The sequence below is a fragment of the Pleurodeles waltl genome, chromosome 2_2 (genome assembly GCF_031143425.1).
Source record: "Pleurodeles waltl isolate 20211129_DDA chromosome 2_2, aPleWal1.hap1.20221129, whole genome shotgun sequence".
Classification (NCBI taxonomy): Eukaryota; Metazoa; Chordata; class Amphibia; order Caudata; family Salamandridae; genus Pleurodeles; species Pleurodeles waltl.
In genome coordinates, this window is record NC_090439.1 from 362,580,213 (window position 1) to 362,597,976 (window position 17,764).

Here is a 17,764-nt window from a genome sequence, read left to right on the forward strand (position 1 = left end):
CAGGTTCTGTTACCCAGAATCCTTTGCAAACCTCAAAATTTGGCTAAAAAAACACATGTTCCTCACATTTCTGTGGCAGAAAGTTCTGGAATCTGAGAGGAGCCACAAATTTCCTTCCACTCAGCGTTCTCCCAAGTCTCCCGATAAAAATGATACCTCACTTGCGTGGGTAGGCCTAGCGCCAGCGACAGGAAACACCCCAAAGCGCAACGTGGACACGTCCAAAATTTTGGAAGAAAACAGAGGTGTTTTTTTCGAAGTGCCTACCTGTAGATTTTGGCCTCTAGCTCAGCCGGCACCTAGGGAAACCTACCAAACCTGTGCATTTATGAAAACTAGAGACCTAGGGGAATCCAAGGAGGGGTGACTTGCGGGCCTCGGACCAGGTTCTGTTACCCAGAATCCTTTGCAAACCTCAACATTTGGCTAAAAAACACATGTTCCTCACATTTCTGTGGCAGAAAGTTCTGGAATCTGAGAGGAGCCACAAATTTCCTTCCACCCAGCGTTCCCCCAAGTCTCCCGATAAAAATTATACCTCACTTGCGTGGGTAGGCCTAGCGCCAGCGACAGGAAACACCCCAAAGCGCAACGTGGACACATCCAAAATTTTGGAAGAAAACAGAGGTGTTTTTTGCGAAGTGCCTCCTGTAGATTTTGGCCTCTAGCTCAGCCGGCACCTAGGGAAACCTACCAAACCTGTGCATTTCTGAAAACTAGAGACATAGGGGAATCCAAGGAGGGGTGACTTGCGGGGCTCGGACCAGGTTCTGTTACCCAGAATCCTTTGCAAACCTCAAAATTTGGCTAAAAAAACACATGTTCCTCACATTTCTGTGGCAGAAAGTTCTGGAATCTGAGAAGAGCCACAAATTTCCTTCCACCCAGCGTTCCCCCAAGTCTCCCGATAAAAATGATACCTCACTTGCGTGGGTAGGCCTAGCGCCGGCGACAGGAAACACCCCAAAGCGCAACGTGGACACATCCAAAATTATGGAAGAAAACAGAGATGTTTTTTGCGAAGTGCCTACCTGTAGATTTTGGCCTCTAGCTCAGCCGGCACCTAGGGAAACCTACTAAGCCTGTGCATTTCTGAAAACTAGAGACCTAGGGGAATCCAAGGAGGGGTGACTTGCGGGGCGCGGACCAGGTTCTGTTACCCAGAATCCTTTGCAAACCTCAAAATTTGGCTAAAAAAACACATGTTCCTCAAATTTCTGTGGCAGAAAGTTCTGGAATCTGAGAGGAACCACAAATTTCCTTCCACCCAGCGTTCCCCCAAGTCTCCCGATAAAAATGATACCTCACTTGCGTGGGTAGGCCTAGCGCCAGTGACAGGAAACACCCCAAATCGCAACGTGGACACATCCATAATTTTGGAAGAAAACACAGGTGTTTTTTGCGAAGTGCCTACCTGTAGATTTTGTCCTCTAGCTCAGCCGGCACCTAGGGAAACCTACCAAACCTGTGCATTTCTGAAAACTAGAGACCTAGCGGAATCCAAGGAGGGGTGACTTGCGGGGCTCGAACCAGGTTCTGTTACCCAGAATCCTTTGCAAACCTCAAAATTTGGCTAAAAAAACACATGTTCCTCACATTTCTGTGGCAGAAAGTTCTGGAATCTGAGAGGAGCCACAAATTTCCTTCCACTCAGCGTTCTCCCAAGTCTCCCGATAAAAATGATACCTCACTTGCGTGGGTAGGCCTAGCGCCAGCGACAGGAAACACCCCAAAGCGCAACGTGGACACGTCCAAAATTTTGGAAGAAAACAGAGGTGTTTTTTTCGAAGTGCCTACCTGTAGATTTTGGCCTCTAGCTCAGCCGGCACCTAGGGAAACCTACCAAACCTGTGCATTTATGAAAACTAGAGACCTAGGGGAATCCAAGGAGGGGTGACTTGCGGGCCTCGGACCAGGTTCTGTTACCCAGAATCCTTTGCAAACCTCAACATTTGGCTAAAAAACACATGTTCCTCACATTTCTGTGGCAGAAAGTTCTGGAATCTGAGAGGAGCCACAAATTTCCTTCCACCCAGCGTTCCCCCAAGTCTCCCGATAAAAATTATACCTCACTTGCGTGGGTAGGCCTAGCGCCAGCGACAGGAAACACCCCAAAGCGCAACGTGGACAAATCCAAAATTTTGGAAGAAAACAGAGGTGTTTTTTGCGAAGTGCCTCCTGTAGATTTTGGCCTCTAGCTCAGCCGGCACCTAGGGAAACCTACCAAACCTGTGCATTTCTGAAAACTAGAGACATAGGGGAATCCAAGGAGGGGTGACTTGCGGGGCTCGGACCAGGTTCTGTTACCCAGAATCCTTTGCAAACCTCAAAATTTGGCTAAAAAAACACATGTTCCTCACATTTCTGTGGCAGAAAGTTCTGGAATCTGAGAAGAGCCACAAATTTCCTTCCACCCAGCGTTCCCCCAAGTCTCCCGATAAAAATGATACCTTACTTGCGTGGGTAGGCCTAGCGCCAGTGACAGGAAACACCCCAAATCGCAACGTGGACACATCAAAAATTATGGAAGAAAAGACAGGTGTTTTTTGCGAAGTGCCTACCTGTAGATTTTGGCCTCTAGCTCAGCCGGCACCTAGGGAAACCTACCAAATCTGTGCATTTCTGAAAACTAGAGACCTAGGGGAATCCAAGGAGGGGTGACTTGCGGGGCTCGGTCCAGGTTCTGTTACCCAGAATCCTTTGCAAACTTCAAAATTTGGCTAAAAAACCACATGTTCCTCACATTTCTGTGGCAGAAAGTTCTGGAATCTGAGAGGAGCCACAAATTTCCTTCCACCCAGCGTTCCCCCAAGTCTCCCGATAAAAATGATACCTCACTTGCGTGGGTAGGCCTAGCGCCAGCGACAGGAAACACCCCAAAGCGCAACGTGGACACATCCAAAATTATGGAAGAAAACAGATGTGTTTTTTGCGAAGTGCCTACCTGTAGATTTTGGCCTCTAGCTCAGCCGGCACCTAGGGAAACCTACCAAACCTGTGCATTTCTGAAAACTAGAGACCTAGGGGAATCCAAGGAGGGGTGACTTGCGGGGCGCGGACCAGGTTCTGTTACCCAGAATCCTTTGCAAACCTCAAAATTTGGCTAAAAAAACACATGTTCCTCAAATTTCTGTGGCAGAAAGTTCTGGAATCTGAGAGGAACCACAAATTTCCTTCCACCCAGCGTTCCCCCAAGTCTCCCGATAAAAATGATACCTCACTTGCGTGGGTAGGCCTAGCGCCGGCGACAGGAAACACCCCAAAGCGCAACATGGACACATCCAAAATTATGGAAGAAAACAGAGGTGTTTTTTGCGAAGTGCCTACCTGTAGATTTTGGCCTCTAGCTCAGCCGGCACCTAGGGAAACTTACCAAGCCTGTGCATTTCTGAAAACTAGAGACCTAGGGGAATCCAAGGAGGGGTGACTTGCGGGGCTCGGACCAGGTTCTGTTACCCAGAATCCTTTGCAAACCTCAAAATTTGGCTAAAAAAACACATGTTCCTCACATTTCTGTGGCAGAAAGTTCTGGAATCTGAGAGGAGCCACAAATTTCCTTCCACCCAGCGTTCCCCCAAGTCTCCCGATAAAAATGATACCTCAATTGCGTGGGTAGGCCTAGCGCCAGTGACAGGAAACACCCCAAATCGCAACGTGGACACATCAATAATTTTGGAAGAAAACACAGGTGTTTTTTGCGAAGTGCCTACCTGTAGATTTTGGCCTCTAGCTCAGCCGGCACCTAGGGAAACCTACCAAACCTGTGCATTTCTGAAAACTAGATACCTAGGGGAATCCAAGGAGGGGTGACTTGCGGGGCTCGGACCAGGTTCTGTTACCCAGAATCCTTTGCAAACCTCAAAATTTGGCTAAAAAAACACATGTTCCTCATATTTCTGTGGCAGAAAGTTCTGGAATCTGAGAGGAGCCACAAATTTCCTTCCACCCAGCGTTCCCCCAAGTCTCCCGATAAAAATGATACCTCACTTGCGTGGGTAGGCCTAGCGCCGGCGACAGGAAACACCCCAAAGCGCAACGTGGACACATCCAAAATTTTGGAAGAAAACAGAGGTGTTTTTTGCGAAGTGCCTACCTGTAGATTTTGGCCTCTAGCTCAGCCGGCACCTAGGTCAACCTACCAAACCTGTGCATTTCTGAAAACTAGAGACCTAGGGGAATCCAAGGAGGGGTGACTTGCGGGGCTCGGACCAGGTTCTGTTACCCAGAATCCTTTGCAAACCTCAAAATTTGGCTAAAAAAACACATGTTCCACATATTTCTGTGGCAGAAAGTTCTGGAATCTGAGAGGAGCCACAAATTTCCTTCCACCCAGCGTTCCCCCAAGTCTCCCGATAAAAAGGATACCTCACTTGCGTGGGTAGGCCTAGCGCCAGCGACAGGAAACACCCCAAAGCGCAACGTAGACACATCCAAAATTTTGGAAGAAAACAGAGGTGTTTTTTGCGAAGTGCCTACCTGTAGATTTTGGCCTCTAGCTCAGCCGGCACCTAGGGAAACCTACCAAACCTGTGCATTTCTGAAAACTAGAGACCTAGGGGAATCCAAGGAGGGGTGACTTGCGGTGCGCGGACCAGGTTCTGTTACCCAGAATCCTTTGCAAACCTCAAAATTTGGCTAAAAAAACACATGTTCCTCACATTTCTGTGGCAGAAAGTTCTGGAATCTGAGAGGAACCACAAATTTCCTTGCACCCAGCGTTCCCCCAAGTCTCCCGATAAAAATGATACCTCACTTGCGTGGGTAGGCCTAGCGCCGGCGACAGGAAACACCCCAAAGCGCAACGTGGACACATCCAAAATTATGGAAGAAAACAGAGGTGTTTTTTGCGAAGTGCCTACCTGTAGATTTTGGCCTCTAGCTCAGCCGGCACCTAGGGAAACCTACCAAACCTGTGCATTTCTGAAAACTAGAGACCTAGGGGAATCCAAGGAGGGGTGACTTGCGGGGCTCGGACCAGGTTCTGTTACCCAGAATCCTTTGCAAACCTCAAAATTTGGCTAAAAAAACACATGTTCCTCACATTTCTGTGGCAGAAAGTTCTGGAATCTGAGAGGAGCCACAAATTTCCTTCCACCCAGCGTTCCCCCAAGTCTCCCGATAAAAATGATACCTCACTTGCGTGGGTAGGCCTAGCGCCAGCGACAGGAAACACCCCAAAGCGCAACGTGGACACATCCACAATTTTGGAAGAAAACAGAGGTGTTTTTTGCAAACTGCCTACCTGTAGATTTTGGCCTCTAGCTCAGCCGGCACCTAGGGAAACCTACCAAACCTGTGCATTTCTGAAAACTAGATACCTAGGGGAATCCAAGGAGGGGTGACTTGCGGGGCTCGGACCAGGTTCTGTTACCCAGAATCCTTTGCAAACCTCAAAATTTGGCTAAAAAAACACATGTTCCTCATATTTCTGTGGCAGAAAGTTCTGGAATCTGAGAGGAGCCACAAATTTCCTTCCACCCAGCGTTCCCCCAAGTCTCCCGATAAAAATGATACCTCACTTGCGTGGGTAGGCCTAGCGCCGGCGACAGGAAACACCCCAAAGCGCAATGTGGACACATCCAAAATTTTGGAAGAAAACAGAGGTGTTTTTTGCGAAGTGCCTACCTGTAGATTTTGGCCTCTAGCTCAGCCGGCACCTAGGGAAACCTACCAAACCTGTGCATTTCTGAAAACTAGAGACCTAGGGGAATCCAAGGAGGGGTGACTTGCGGGGCGCGGACCAGGTTCTGTTACCCAGAATCCTTTGCAAACCTCAAAATTTGGCTAAAAAACACATTTTCCTCAAATTTCTGTGGCAGAAAGTTCTGGAATCTGAGAGGAACCACAAATTTCCTTCCACCCAGCGTTCCCCCAAGTCTCCCGATAAAAATGAAACCTCACTTGCGTGGGTAGGCCTAGCGCCGGCGACAGGAAACACCCCAAAGCGCAACGTGGACACATCCAAAATTATGGAAGAAAACAGAGATGTTTTTTGCGAAGTGCCTACCTGTAGATTTTGGCCTCTAGCTCAGCCGGCACCTAGGGAAACCTACTAAGCCTGTGCATTTCTGAAAACTAGAGACCTAGGGGAATCCAAGGAGGGGTGACTTGCGGGGCTCGGACCAGGTTCTGTTACCCAGAATCCTTTGCAAACCTCAAAATTTGGCTAAAAAAACACATGTTCCTCACATTTCTGTGGCAGAAAGTTCTGGAATCTGAGAGGAGCCACAAATTTCCTTCCACCCAGCGTTCCCCCAAGTCTCCCGATAAAAATGATACCTCACTTGCGTGGGTAGGCCTAGCGCCAGTGACAGGAAACACCCCAAATCGCAACGTGGACACATCCACAATTTTGGAAGAAAACACAGGTGTTTTTTGCGAAGTGCCTACCTGTAGATTTTGGCCTCTAGCTCAGCCGGCACCTAGGGAAACCTACCAAACCTGTGCATTTCTGAAAACTAGAGACCTAGGGGAATCCAAGGAGGGGTGACTTGCGGGGCTCGGACCAGGTTCTGTTACCCAGAATCCTTTGCAAACCTCAAAATTTGGCTAAAAAAACACATGTTCCTCACATTTCTGTGGCAGAAAGTTCTGGAATCTGAGAGGAGCCACAAATTTCCTTCCACCCAGCGTTCCCCCAAGTCTCCCGATAAAAATGATACCTCACTTGCGTGGGTAGGCCTAGCGCCAGCGACAGGAAACACCCCAAATCACAACGTGGACACATCCAAAATAATGGAAGAAAACACAGGTGTTTTTTGCGAAGGGCCTACCTCTAGATTTTGGCCTCTAGCTCAGCCGGCACCTAGGGAAACCTACCAAACCTGTGCATTTCTATAAACTAGAGACCTAGGGGAATCCAAGGAGGGGTGACTTGCGGGCCTCGGACAAGGTTCTGTTACCCAGAATCCTTTGCAAACCTCAAAATTTGGCTAAAAAACACATGTTCCTCACATTTCTGTGGCAGAAAGTTCTGGAATCTGAGAGGAGCCACAAATTTCCTTCCACCCAGCGTTCCCCCAAGTCTCCCGATAAAAATTATACCTCACTTGCGTGGGTAGGCCTAGCGCCAGCGACAGGAAACACCCCAAAGCGCAACGTGGACACATCCAAAATTTTGGAAGAAAACAGAGGTGTTTTTTGCGAAGTGCCTCCTGTAGATTGTGGCCTCTAGCTCAGCCGGCACCTAGGGAAACCTACCAAACCTGTGCATTTCTGAAAACTAGAGAGATAGGGGAATCCAAGGAGGGGTGACTTGCGGGGCTCGGACCAGGTTCTGTTACCCAGAATCCTTTGCAAACCTCAAAATTTGGCTAAAAAAACATATGTTCCTCAAATTTCTGTGGCAGAAAGTTCTGGAATCTGAGAGGAACCACAAATTTCCTTCCACCCAGCGTTCCCCCAAGTCTCCCGATAAAAATGATACCTCACTTGCGTGGGTAGGCCTAGCGCCGGCGACAGGAAACACCCCAAAGCGCAACATGGACACATCCAAAATTATGGAAGAAAACAGAGGTGTTTTTTGCGAAGTGCCTACCTGTAGATTTTGGCCTCTAGCTCAGCCGGCACCTAGGGAAACCTACCAAACCTGTGCATTTCTGAAAACTAGAGACCTAGGGGAATCCAAGGAGGGGTGACTTGCGGGGCGCGGACCAGGTTCTGTTACCCAGAATCCTTTGCAAACCTCAAAATTTGGCTAAAAAAACACATGTTCCTCAAATTTCTGTGGCAGAAAGTTCTGGAATCTGAGAGGAACCACAAATTTCCTTCCACCCAGCGTTCCCCCAAGTCTCCCGATAAAAATGATACCTCACTTGCGTGGGTAGGCCTAGCGCTAGTGACAGGAAACACCCCAAATCGCAACGTGGACACATCAAAAATTTTGGAAGAAAACAGAGGTGTTTTTTGCGAAGTGCCTCCTGTAGATTGTGGCCTCTAGCTCAGCCGGCACCTAGGGAAACCTACCAAACCTGTGCATTTCTGAAAACTAGAGAGATAGGGGAATCCAAGGAGGGGTGACTTGCGGGGCTCGGTCCAGGTTCTGTTACCCAGAATCCTTTGCAAACCTCAAAATTTGGCTAAAAAACCACATGTTCCTCACATTTCTGTGGCAGAAAGTTCTGGAATCTGAGAGGAGCCACAAATTTCCTTCCACCCAGCGTTCCCCCAAGTCTCCCGATAAAAATGATACCTCACTTGCGTGGGTAGGCCTAGCGCCAGTGACAGGAAACACCCCAAATCGCAACGTGGACACATCAATAATTTTGGAAGAAAACACAGGTGTTTTTTGCGAAGTGCCTACCTGTAGATTTTGGCCTCTAGCTCAGCCGGCACCTAGGGAAACCTACCAAACCTGTGCATTTCTGAAAACTAGATACCTAGGGGAATCCAAGGAGGGGTGACTTGCGGGGCTCGGACCAGGTTCTGTTACCCAGAATCCTTTGCAAACCTCAAAATTTGGCTAAAAAAACACATGTTCCTCATATTTCTGTGGCAGAAAGTTCTGGAATCTGAGAGGAGCCCCAAATTTCCTTCCACCCAGCGTTCCCCCAAGTCTCCCGATAAAAATGATACCTCACTTGCGTGGGTAGGCCTAGCGCCGGCGACAGGAAACACCCCAAAGCGCAACGTGGACACATCCAAAATTTTGGAAGAAAACAGAGGTGTTTTTTGCGAAGTGCCTACCTGTAGATTTTGGCCTCTAGCTCAGCCGGCACCTAGGTCAACCTACCAAACCTGTGCATTTCTGAAAACTAGAGACCTAGGGGAATCCAAGGAGGGGTGACTTGCGGGGCTCGGACCAGGTTCTGTTACCCAGAATCCTTTGCAAACCTCAAAATTTGGCTAAAAAAACACATGTTCCACATATTTCTGTGGCAGAAAGTTCTGGAATCTGAGAGGAGCCACAAATTTCCTTCCACCCAGCGTTCCCCCAAGTCTCCCGATAAAAAGGATACCTCACTTGCGTGGGTAGGCCTAGCGCCAGCGACAGGAAACACCCCAAAGCGCAACGTAGACACATCCAAAATTTTGGAAGAAAACAGAGGTGTTTTTTGCGAATTGCCTACCTGTAGATTTTGGCCTCTAGCTCAGCCGGCACCTAGGGAAACCTACCAAACCTGTGCATTTCTGAAAACTAGAGACCTAGGGGAATCCAAGGAGGGGTGACTTGCGGTGCGCGGACCAGGTTCTGTTACCCAGAATCCTTTGCAAACCTCAAAATTTGGCTAAAAAAACACATGTTCCTCACATTTCTGTGGCAGAAAGTTCTGGAATCTGAGAGGAACCACAAATTTCCTTGCACCCAGCGTTCCCCCAAGTCTCCCGATAAAAATGATACCTCACTTGCGTGGGTAGGCCTAGCGCCGGCGACAGGAAACACCCCAAAGCGCAACGTGGACACATCCAAAATTATGGAAGAAAACAGAGGTGTTTTTTGCGAAGTGCCTACCTGTAGATTTTGGCCTCTAGCTCAGCCGGCACCTAGGGAAACCTACCAAACCTGTGCATTTCTGAAAACTAGAGACCTAGGGGAATCCAAGGAGGGGTGACTTGCGGGGCTCGGACCAGGTTCTGTTACCCAGAATCCTTTGCAAACCTCAAAATTTGGCTAAAAAAACACATGTTCCTCACATTTCTGTGGCAGAAAGTTCTGGAATCTGAGAGGAGCCACAAATTTCCTTCCACCCAGCGTTCCCCCAAGTCTCCCGATAAAAATGATACCTCACTTGCGTGGGTAGGCCTAGCGCCAGCGACAGGAAACACCCCAAAGTGCAACGTGGACACATCCACAATTTTGGAAGAAAACAGAGGTGTTTTTTGCGAAGTGCCTACCTGTAGATTTTGGCCTCTAGCTCAGCCGGCACCTAGGGAAACCTACCAAACCTGTGCATTTCTGAAAACTAGAGACCTAGGGGAATCCAAGGAGGGGTGACTTGCGGGGCTCGGACCAGGTTCTGTTACCCAGAATCCTTTGCAAACCTCAAAATTTGGCTAAAAAAACACATGTTCCTCACATTTCTGTGGCAGAAAGTTCTGGAATCTGAGAGGAGCCACAAATTTCCTTCCACCCAGCGTTCCCCCAAGTCTCCCGATAAAAATGATACCTCACTTGCGTGGGTAGGCCTAGCGCCGGCGACAGGAAACACCCCAAAGCGCAACGTGGACACATCCAAAATTATGGAAGAAAACAGAGGTGTTTTTTGCGAAGTGCCTACCTGTAGATTTTGGCCTCTAGCTCAGCCGGCACCTAGGGAAACCTACCAAACCTGTGCATTTCTGAAAACTAGAGACCTAGGGGAATCCAAGGAGGGGTGACTTGCGGGGCTCGGACCAGGTTCTGTTACCCAGAATCCTTTGCAAACCTCAAAATTTGGCTAAAAAAACACATGTTCCTCACATTTCTGTGGCAGAAAGTTCTGGAATCTGAGAGGAGCCACAAATTTCCTTCCACCCAGCGTTCCCCCAAGTCTCCCGATAAAAATGATACCTCACTTGCGTGGGTAGGCCTAGCGCCAGCGACAGGAAACACCCCAAAGCGCAACGTGGACACATCCACAATTTTGGAAGAAAACAGAGGTGTTTTTTGCGAAGTGCCTACCTGTAGATTTTGGCCTCTAGCTCAGCCGGCACCTAGGGAAACCTACCAAACCTGTGCATTTCTGAAAACTAGAGACCTAGGGGAATCCAAGGAGGGGTGACTTGCGGGGCTCGGACCAGGTTCTGTTACCCAGAATCCTTTGCAAACCTCAAAATTTGGCTAAAAAAACACATGTTCCTCACATTTCTGTGGCAGAAAGTTCTGGAATCTGAGAGGAGCCACAAATTTCCTTCCACCCAGCGTTCCCCCAAGTCTCCCGATAAAAATGATACCTCACTTGCGTGGGTAGGCCTAGCGCCAGCGACAGGAAACACCCCAAAGCGCAACGTGGACACATCCAAAATTATGGAAGAAAACAGAGGTGTTTTTTGCGAAGTGCCTACCTGTAGATTTTGGCCTCTAGCTCAGCCGGCACCTAGGGAAACCTACCAAACCTGTGCATTTCTGAAAAGTAGAGACCTAGGGGAATCCAAGGAGGGGTGACTTGTGGGCGTCGGACCAGTTTCTGTTACCCAGAATCCTTTGCAAACCTCAAAATTTGGCTAAAAAAACACATGTTCCTCATATTTCTGTGGCAGAAAGTTCTGGAATATGAGAGGAGCCACAAATTTCCTTCCACCCAGCGTTCCCCCAAGTCTCCTGATAAAAAGGATACCTCACTTGCGTGGGTAGGCCTAGCGCCAGCGACAGGAAGCACCCCAAAGCGCAACGTGGACACATCCAAAATTTTGGAAGAAAACAGAGGTGTTTTTTGCGAAGTGCTTACCTGTAGATTTTGGCCTCTAGCTCAGCCGGCACCTAGGGAAACCTACCAAACCTGTGCATTTCTGAAAACTAGAGACCTAGGGGAATCCAAGGAGGGGTGACTTGTGGGGCTCGGTCCAGGTTCTGTTACCCAGAATCCTTTGCAAACCTCAAAATTTGGCTAAAAAAACACATGTTCCTCACATTTCTGTGGCAGAAAGTTCTGGAATCTGAGAGGAGCCACAAATTTCCTTCCACCCAGCGTTCCCCCAAGTCTCCCGATAAAAATGATACCTCACTTGCGTGGGTAGGCCTAGCGCCAGCGACAGGAAACACCCCAAAGTGTAACGTGGACACATCCAAAATTTTGGAAGAAAACAGAGGTGTTTTTTGCGAAGTGCCTACCTGTAGATTTTGGCCTCTAGCTCAGCCGGCACCTATGGAAACCTACCAAACCTGTGCATTTCTGAAAACTAGAGACCTAGGGGAATCCAAGGAGGGGTGACTTGCGGGGCGCGGACCAGGTTCTGTTACCCAGAATCCTTTGCAAACCTCAAAATTTGGCTAAAATAACACATGTTCCTCACATTTCTGTGGCAGAAAGTTCTGGAATCTGAGAGAAACCACAAATTCCCTTCCACCCAGCGTTCCCCCAAGTCTCCCGATAAAAATGATACCTCACTTGCGTGGGTAGGCCTGGCGCAGGCAATAGGAAACACCCCAAAGCGCAACGTGGACACGTCCAAAATTTTGGAAGAACACAGAGGTATTTTTTGCGAAGTGCCTACCTGTAGATTTTGGCCTCTAGCTCAGCCGGCACCTAGGGAAACCTACCAAACCTGTGCATTTCTGAAAACTAGAGACCTAGGGGAATCCAAGATGGGGTGACTTGCGGGGCTCGGACCAGGTTCTCTTACCCAGAATCCTTTGCAAACCTCAAAATTTTGCTAAAAAACACATGTTCCTCACATTTCTGTGGCAGAAAGTTCTGGAATCGGAGAGGAGCCACAAATGTCCTTCCACCCAGCGTTCCCCCAAGTCTCCCGATAAAAATGATACCTAACTTGCGTGGGTAGGCCCAGCGCCAGCGACAGGAAACACCCCAAAGCGCAACGTGGACACATCCAAAATTTTGGAAGAAAACAGAGGTGTTTTTTGCGAAGTGCCTACCTGTAGATTTTGGCCTCTAGCTCAGCCGGCACCTAGGGAAAACTACCAAACCTGTGCATTTCTGAAAACTAGAGACCTAGGGGAATCCAAGGAGGGGTGACTTGCGGGGCTCGGACCAGGTTCTGTTACCCAGAATCCTTTGCAAACCTGAAAATTTGGCTAAAAAAACACATGTTCCTCACATTTCTGTGGCAGAAAGTTCTGGAATCTGAGAGGAGCCATAAATTTCCTTCCACCCAGCGTTCCCCCAAGTCTCCCGATAAAAATGATACCTCACTTGCGTGGGTAGGCCTAGCGCCAGCGACAGGAAACACCCCAAATCACAACGTGGACACATCCAAAATTATGGAAGAAAACACAGGTGTTTTTTGCGAAGTGCCTACCTGTAGATTTTGGCCTCTAGCTCAGCCGGCACCTAGGGAAACCTACCAAACCTGTGCATTTCTGAAAACTAGAGACCTAGGGGAATCCAAGGAGGGGTGACTTGCGGGGCTCGGACCAGGTTCTGTTACCCAGAATCCTTTGCAAACCTCAAAATTTGGCTAAAAAAACACATGTTCCTCACATTTCTGTGGCAGAAAGTTCTGGAATCTGAGAGGAGCCACAAATTTCCTTTCACCCAGCATTCCCCCAAGTCTCCCGATAAAAATGATACCTCACTTACGTGGGTAGGCCTAGCGCCAGCGACAGGAAACACCCCAAAGCGCAACGTGGACACATCCAAAATTATGGAAGAAATCAGAGGTGTTTTTTGCGAAGTGCCTACCTGTAGATTTTGGCCTCTAGCTCAGCCGGCACCTAGGGAAACCTACCAAACCTGTGCATTTCTGAAAACTAGAGATCTAGGGGAATCCAAGGAGGGGTGACTTGCGGGGCTCGGACCAGGTTCTCTTACCCAGAATCCTTTGCAAACCTCAAAATTTGGCTAAAAAACACATGTTCCTCACATTTCTGTGGCAGAAAGTTCTGGAATCGGAGAGGAGCCACAAATGTCCTTCCACCCAGCGTTCCCCCAAGTCTCCCGATAAAAATTATACCTCACTTGCGTGGGTAGGCCTAGCGCCGGCGACAGGAAACACCCCAAAGCGCAACGTGGACACGTCCAAAATTTTGGAAGAAAACAGAGGTGTTTTTTGCGAAGTGCCTACCTGTAGATTTTGGCCTCTAGCTCAGCCTGCACCTAGGGAAACGTACCAAACCTGTGCATTTCTGAAAACTAGAGACCTAGGGGAATCCAATGAGGGGTGACTTGCGGGGCTCGGACCTGGTTCTGTTACCCAGAATCCTTTGCAAACCTCAAAATTTGGCTAAAAGAACACATGTTCCTCACATTTCTGTGGCAGAAAGTTCTGGAATCTGAGAGGAGCCACAAATTTCCTCCCACCCAGCGTTCCCCCAAGTCTCCCGATAAAAATGATACCTCACTTGCGTGGGTAGGCCTAGCGCCAGCGACAGGAAACACCCCAAATCGCAACGTGGACTCATCCAAAATTATGGAAGAAAACACAGGTGTTTTTTGCGAAGTGCCTACCTGTAGATTTTGGCCTCTAGCTCAGCCGGCACCTAGGGAAACCTACTAAACGTGTGCATTTCTGAAAACTAGAGACCTGGGGGAATCCAAGGAGGGGTGACTTGCGGGGCTCGGACCAGGTTCTCTTACCCAGAATCCTTTGCAAACCTCAAAATTTGGCTAAAAAAACACATGTTCCTCAAATTTCTGTGGCAGAAAGTTCTGGAATCTGAGAGGAGCCACAAATTTCCTTCCACCCAGCGTTCCCCCAAGTCTCCCGATAAAAATGATACCTCACTTGCGTGGGTAGGCCTAGCGCCAGCGACAGGAAACACCCCAAAGCGCAACGTGGACACATCAAAACTTATGGAAGAAAACACAGGTGTTTTTTGCGAAGTGCCTACCTGTAGATTTTGGCCTCTAGCTCAGCCGGCACCTAGGGAAACCTACCAAATCTGTGCATTTCTGAAAAGTAGAGACCTAGGGGAATCCAAGGAGGGGTGACTTGCGGGGCTCGGACCAGCTTCTGTTACCCAGAATCCTTTGCAAACTTCCAAATTTGGCTAAAAAAACACATGTTCCTCACATTTCTGTGGCAGAAAGTTCTGGAATCTGAGAGGAGCCACAAATTTCCTTCCACCCAGCGTTCCCCCAAGTCTCCCGATAAAAATGATACCTCACTTGCGTGGGTAGGCCTAGCGCCAGCGACAGGAAACACCCCAAAGCGCAACGTGGACACATCCAAAATTATGGAAGAAAACACAGGTGTTTTTTGCGAAGTGCCTACCTGTAGATTTTGGCCTCTAGCTCAGCCGGCACCTAGGGAAACCTACCAAACCTGTGCATTTCTGAAAACTAGAGACCGAGGGGAATCCAAGGAGGGGTGACTTGCGGGGCGCGGACCAGGTTCTGTTACCCAGAATCCTTTGCAAACCTCAAAATTTGGCTAAAAAAACACATGTTCCTCAAATTTCTGTGGCAGAAAGTTCTGGAATCTGAGAGGAACCATAAATTTCCTTCCACCAAGCGTTCCCCCAAGTCTCCCCATAAAAATGATACCTCACTTGCGTGGGTAGGCCTAGCGCCAGCGACAGAAAACACCCCAAAGCGCAACGTTGACACATCCAAAATTTTGGAAGAAAACAGAGGTGTTTTTTGCGAAGTGCCTACCTGTAGATTTTGGCCTCTAGCTCAGCCGGCACCTAGGTCAACCTACCAAACCTGTGCATTTCTGAAAACTAGAGACCTAGGGGAATCCAAGGAGGGGTGACTTGCGGGGCGCGGACCAGGTTCTGTTACGCAGAATCCTTTGCAAACCCCAAAATTTGGCTAGAAAAACACATGTTCCTCACATTTCTGTGGCAGAAAGTTCTGGAATCTGAGAGGAACCACAAATTTCCTTCCACCCAGCGTTCCCCCAAGTCTCCCGATAAAAATTATACCTCACTTGCGTGGGTAGGCCTAGCGCCGGCAACAGGAAACACCCCAAACCGCAACGTGGACACGTCCAAAATTTTGGAAGAAAACAGAGGTGTTTTTTGCGAAGTGCCTACCTGTAGATTTTGGCCTCTAGCTCAGCCGGCACCTAGGGAAACCTACCAAACCTGTGCATTTCTGAAAACTAGAGACCTAGGGGAATCCAAGGAGGGGTGACTTGCGGGGCTCGGACCAGGTCCTGTTACCCAGAATCCTTTGCAAACCTCAAAATTTGGCTAAAAAACACATGTTCCTCTCATTTCTGTGGCAGAAAGTTCTGGAATCTGAGTGGAGCCACAAATTTCCTTCCACCCAGCGTTCCCCAAAGTCTCCCGATAAAAATGATACCTCACTTGCGTGGGTAGGCCTAGCGCCGGCGACAGGAAACACCCCAAAGCGCAACGTGGACACGTCCAAAATTTTGGAAGAAAACAGAGGTGTTTTTTGCGAAGTGCCTACCTGTAGATTTTGGCCTCTAGCTCAGCCTGCACCTAGGGAAACGTACCAAACCTGTGCATTTCTGAAAACTAGAGACCTAGGGGAATCCAATGAGGGGTGACTTGCGGGGCTCAGACCTGGTTCTGTTACCCAGAATCCTTTGCAAACCTCAAAATTTGGCTAAAAGAACACATGTTCCTCACATTTCTGTGGCAGAAAGTTCTGGAATCTGAGAGGAGCCACAAATTTCCTCCCACCCAGCGTTCCCCCAAGTCTCCCGATAAAAATGATACCTCACTTGCGTGGGTAGGCCTAGCGCCAGCGACAGGAAACACCCCAAATCGCAACGTGGACTCATCCAAAATTATGGAAGAAAACACAGGTGTTTTTTGCGAAGTGCCTACCTGTAGATTTTGGCCTCTAGCTCAGCCGGCACCTAGGGAAACCTACTAAACCTGTGCATTTCTGAAAACTAGAGACCTGGGGGAATCCAAGGAGGGGTGACTTGCGGGGCTCGGACCAGGTTCTCTTACCCAGAATCCTTTGCAAACCTCAAAATTTGGCTAAAAAAACACATGTTCCTCAAATTTCTGTGGCAGAAAGTTCTGGAATCTGAGAGGAGCCACAAATTTCCTTCCACCCAGCGTTCCCCCAAGTCTCCCGATAAAAATGATACCTCACTTGCGTGGGTAGGCCTAGCGCCAGCGACAGGAAACACCCCAAAGCGCAACGTGGACACATCAAAAATTATGGAAGAAAACACAGGTGTTTTTTGCGAAGTGCCTACCTGTAGATTTTGGCCTCTAGCTCAGCCGGCACCTAGGGAAACCTACCAAATCTGTGCATTTCTGAAAAGTAGAGACCTAGGGGAATCCAAGGAGGGGTGACTTGCGGGGCTCGGACCAGCTTCTGTTACCCAGAATCCTTTGCAAACTTCCAAATTTGGCTAAAAAAACACATGTTCCTCACATTTCTGTGGCAGAAAGTTCTGGAATCTGAGAGGAGCCACAAATTTCCTTCCACCCAGCGTTCCCCCAAGTCTCCCGATAAAAATGATACCTCACTTGCGTGGGTAGGCCTAGCGCCAGCGACAGGAAACACCCCAAAGCGCAACGTGGACACATCCAAAATTATGGAAGAAAACACAGGTGTTTTTTGCGAAGTGCCTACCTGTAGATTTTGGCCTCTAGCTCAGCCGGCACCTAGGGAAACCTACCAAACCTGTGCATTTCTGAAAACTAGAGACCGAGGGGAATCCAAGGAGGGGTGACTTGCGGGGCGCGGACCAGGTTCTGTTACCCAGAATCCTTTGCAAACCTCAAAATTTGGCTAAAAAAACACATGTTCCTCAAATTTCTGTGGCAGAAAGTTCTGGAATCTGAGAGGAACCATAAATTTCCTTCCACCCAGCGTTCCCCCAAGTCTCCCCATAAAAATGATACCTCACTTGCGTGGGTAGGCCTAGCGCCAGCGACAGAAAACACCCCAAAGCGCAACGTTGACACATCCAAAATTTTGGAAGAAAACAGAGGTGTTTTTTGCGAAGTGCCTACCTGTAGATTTTGGCCTCTAGCTCAGCCGGCACCTAGGTCAACCTACCAAACCTGTGCATTTCTGAAAACTAGAGACCTAGGGGAATCCAAGGAGGGGTGACTTGCGGGGCGCGGACCAGGTTCTGTTACGCAGAATCCTTTGCAAACCCCAAAATTTGGCTAGAAAAACACATGTTCCTCACATTTCTGTGGCAGAAAGTTCTGGAATCTGAGAGGAACCACAAATTTCCTTCCACCCAGCGTTCCCCCAAGTCTCCCGATAAAAATTATACC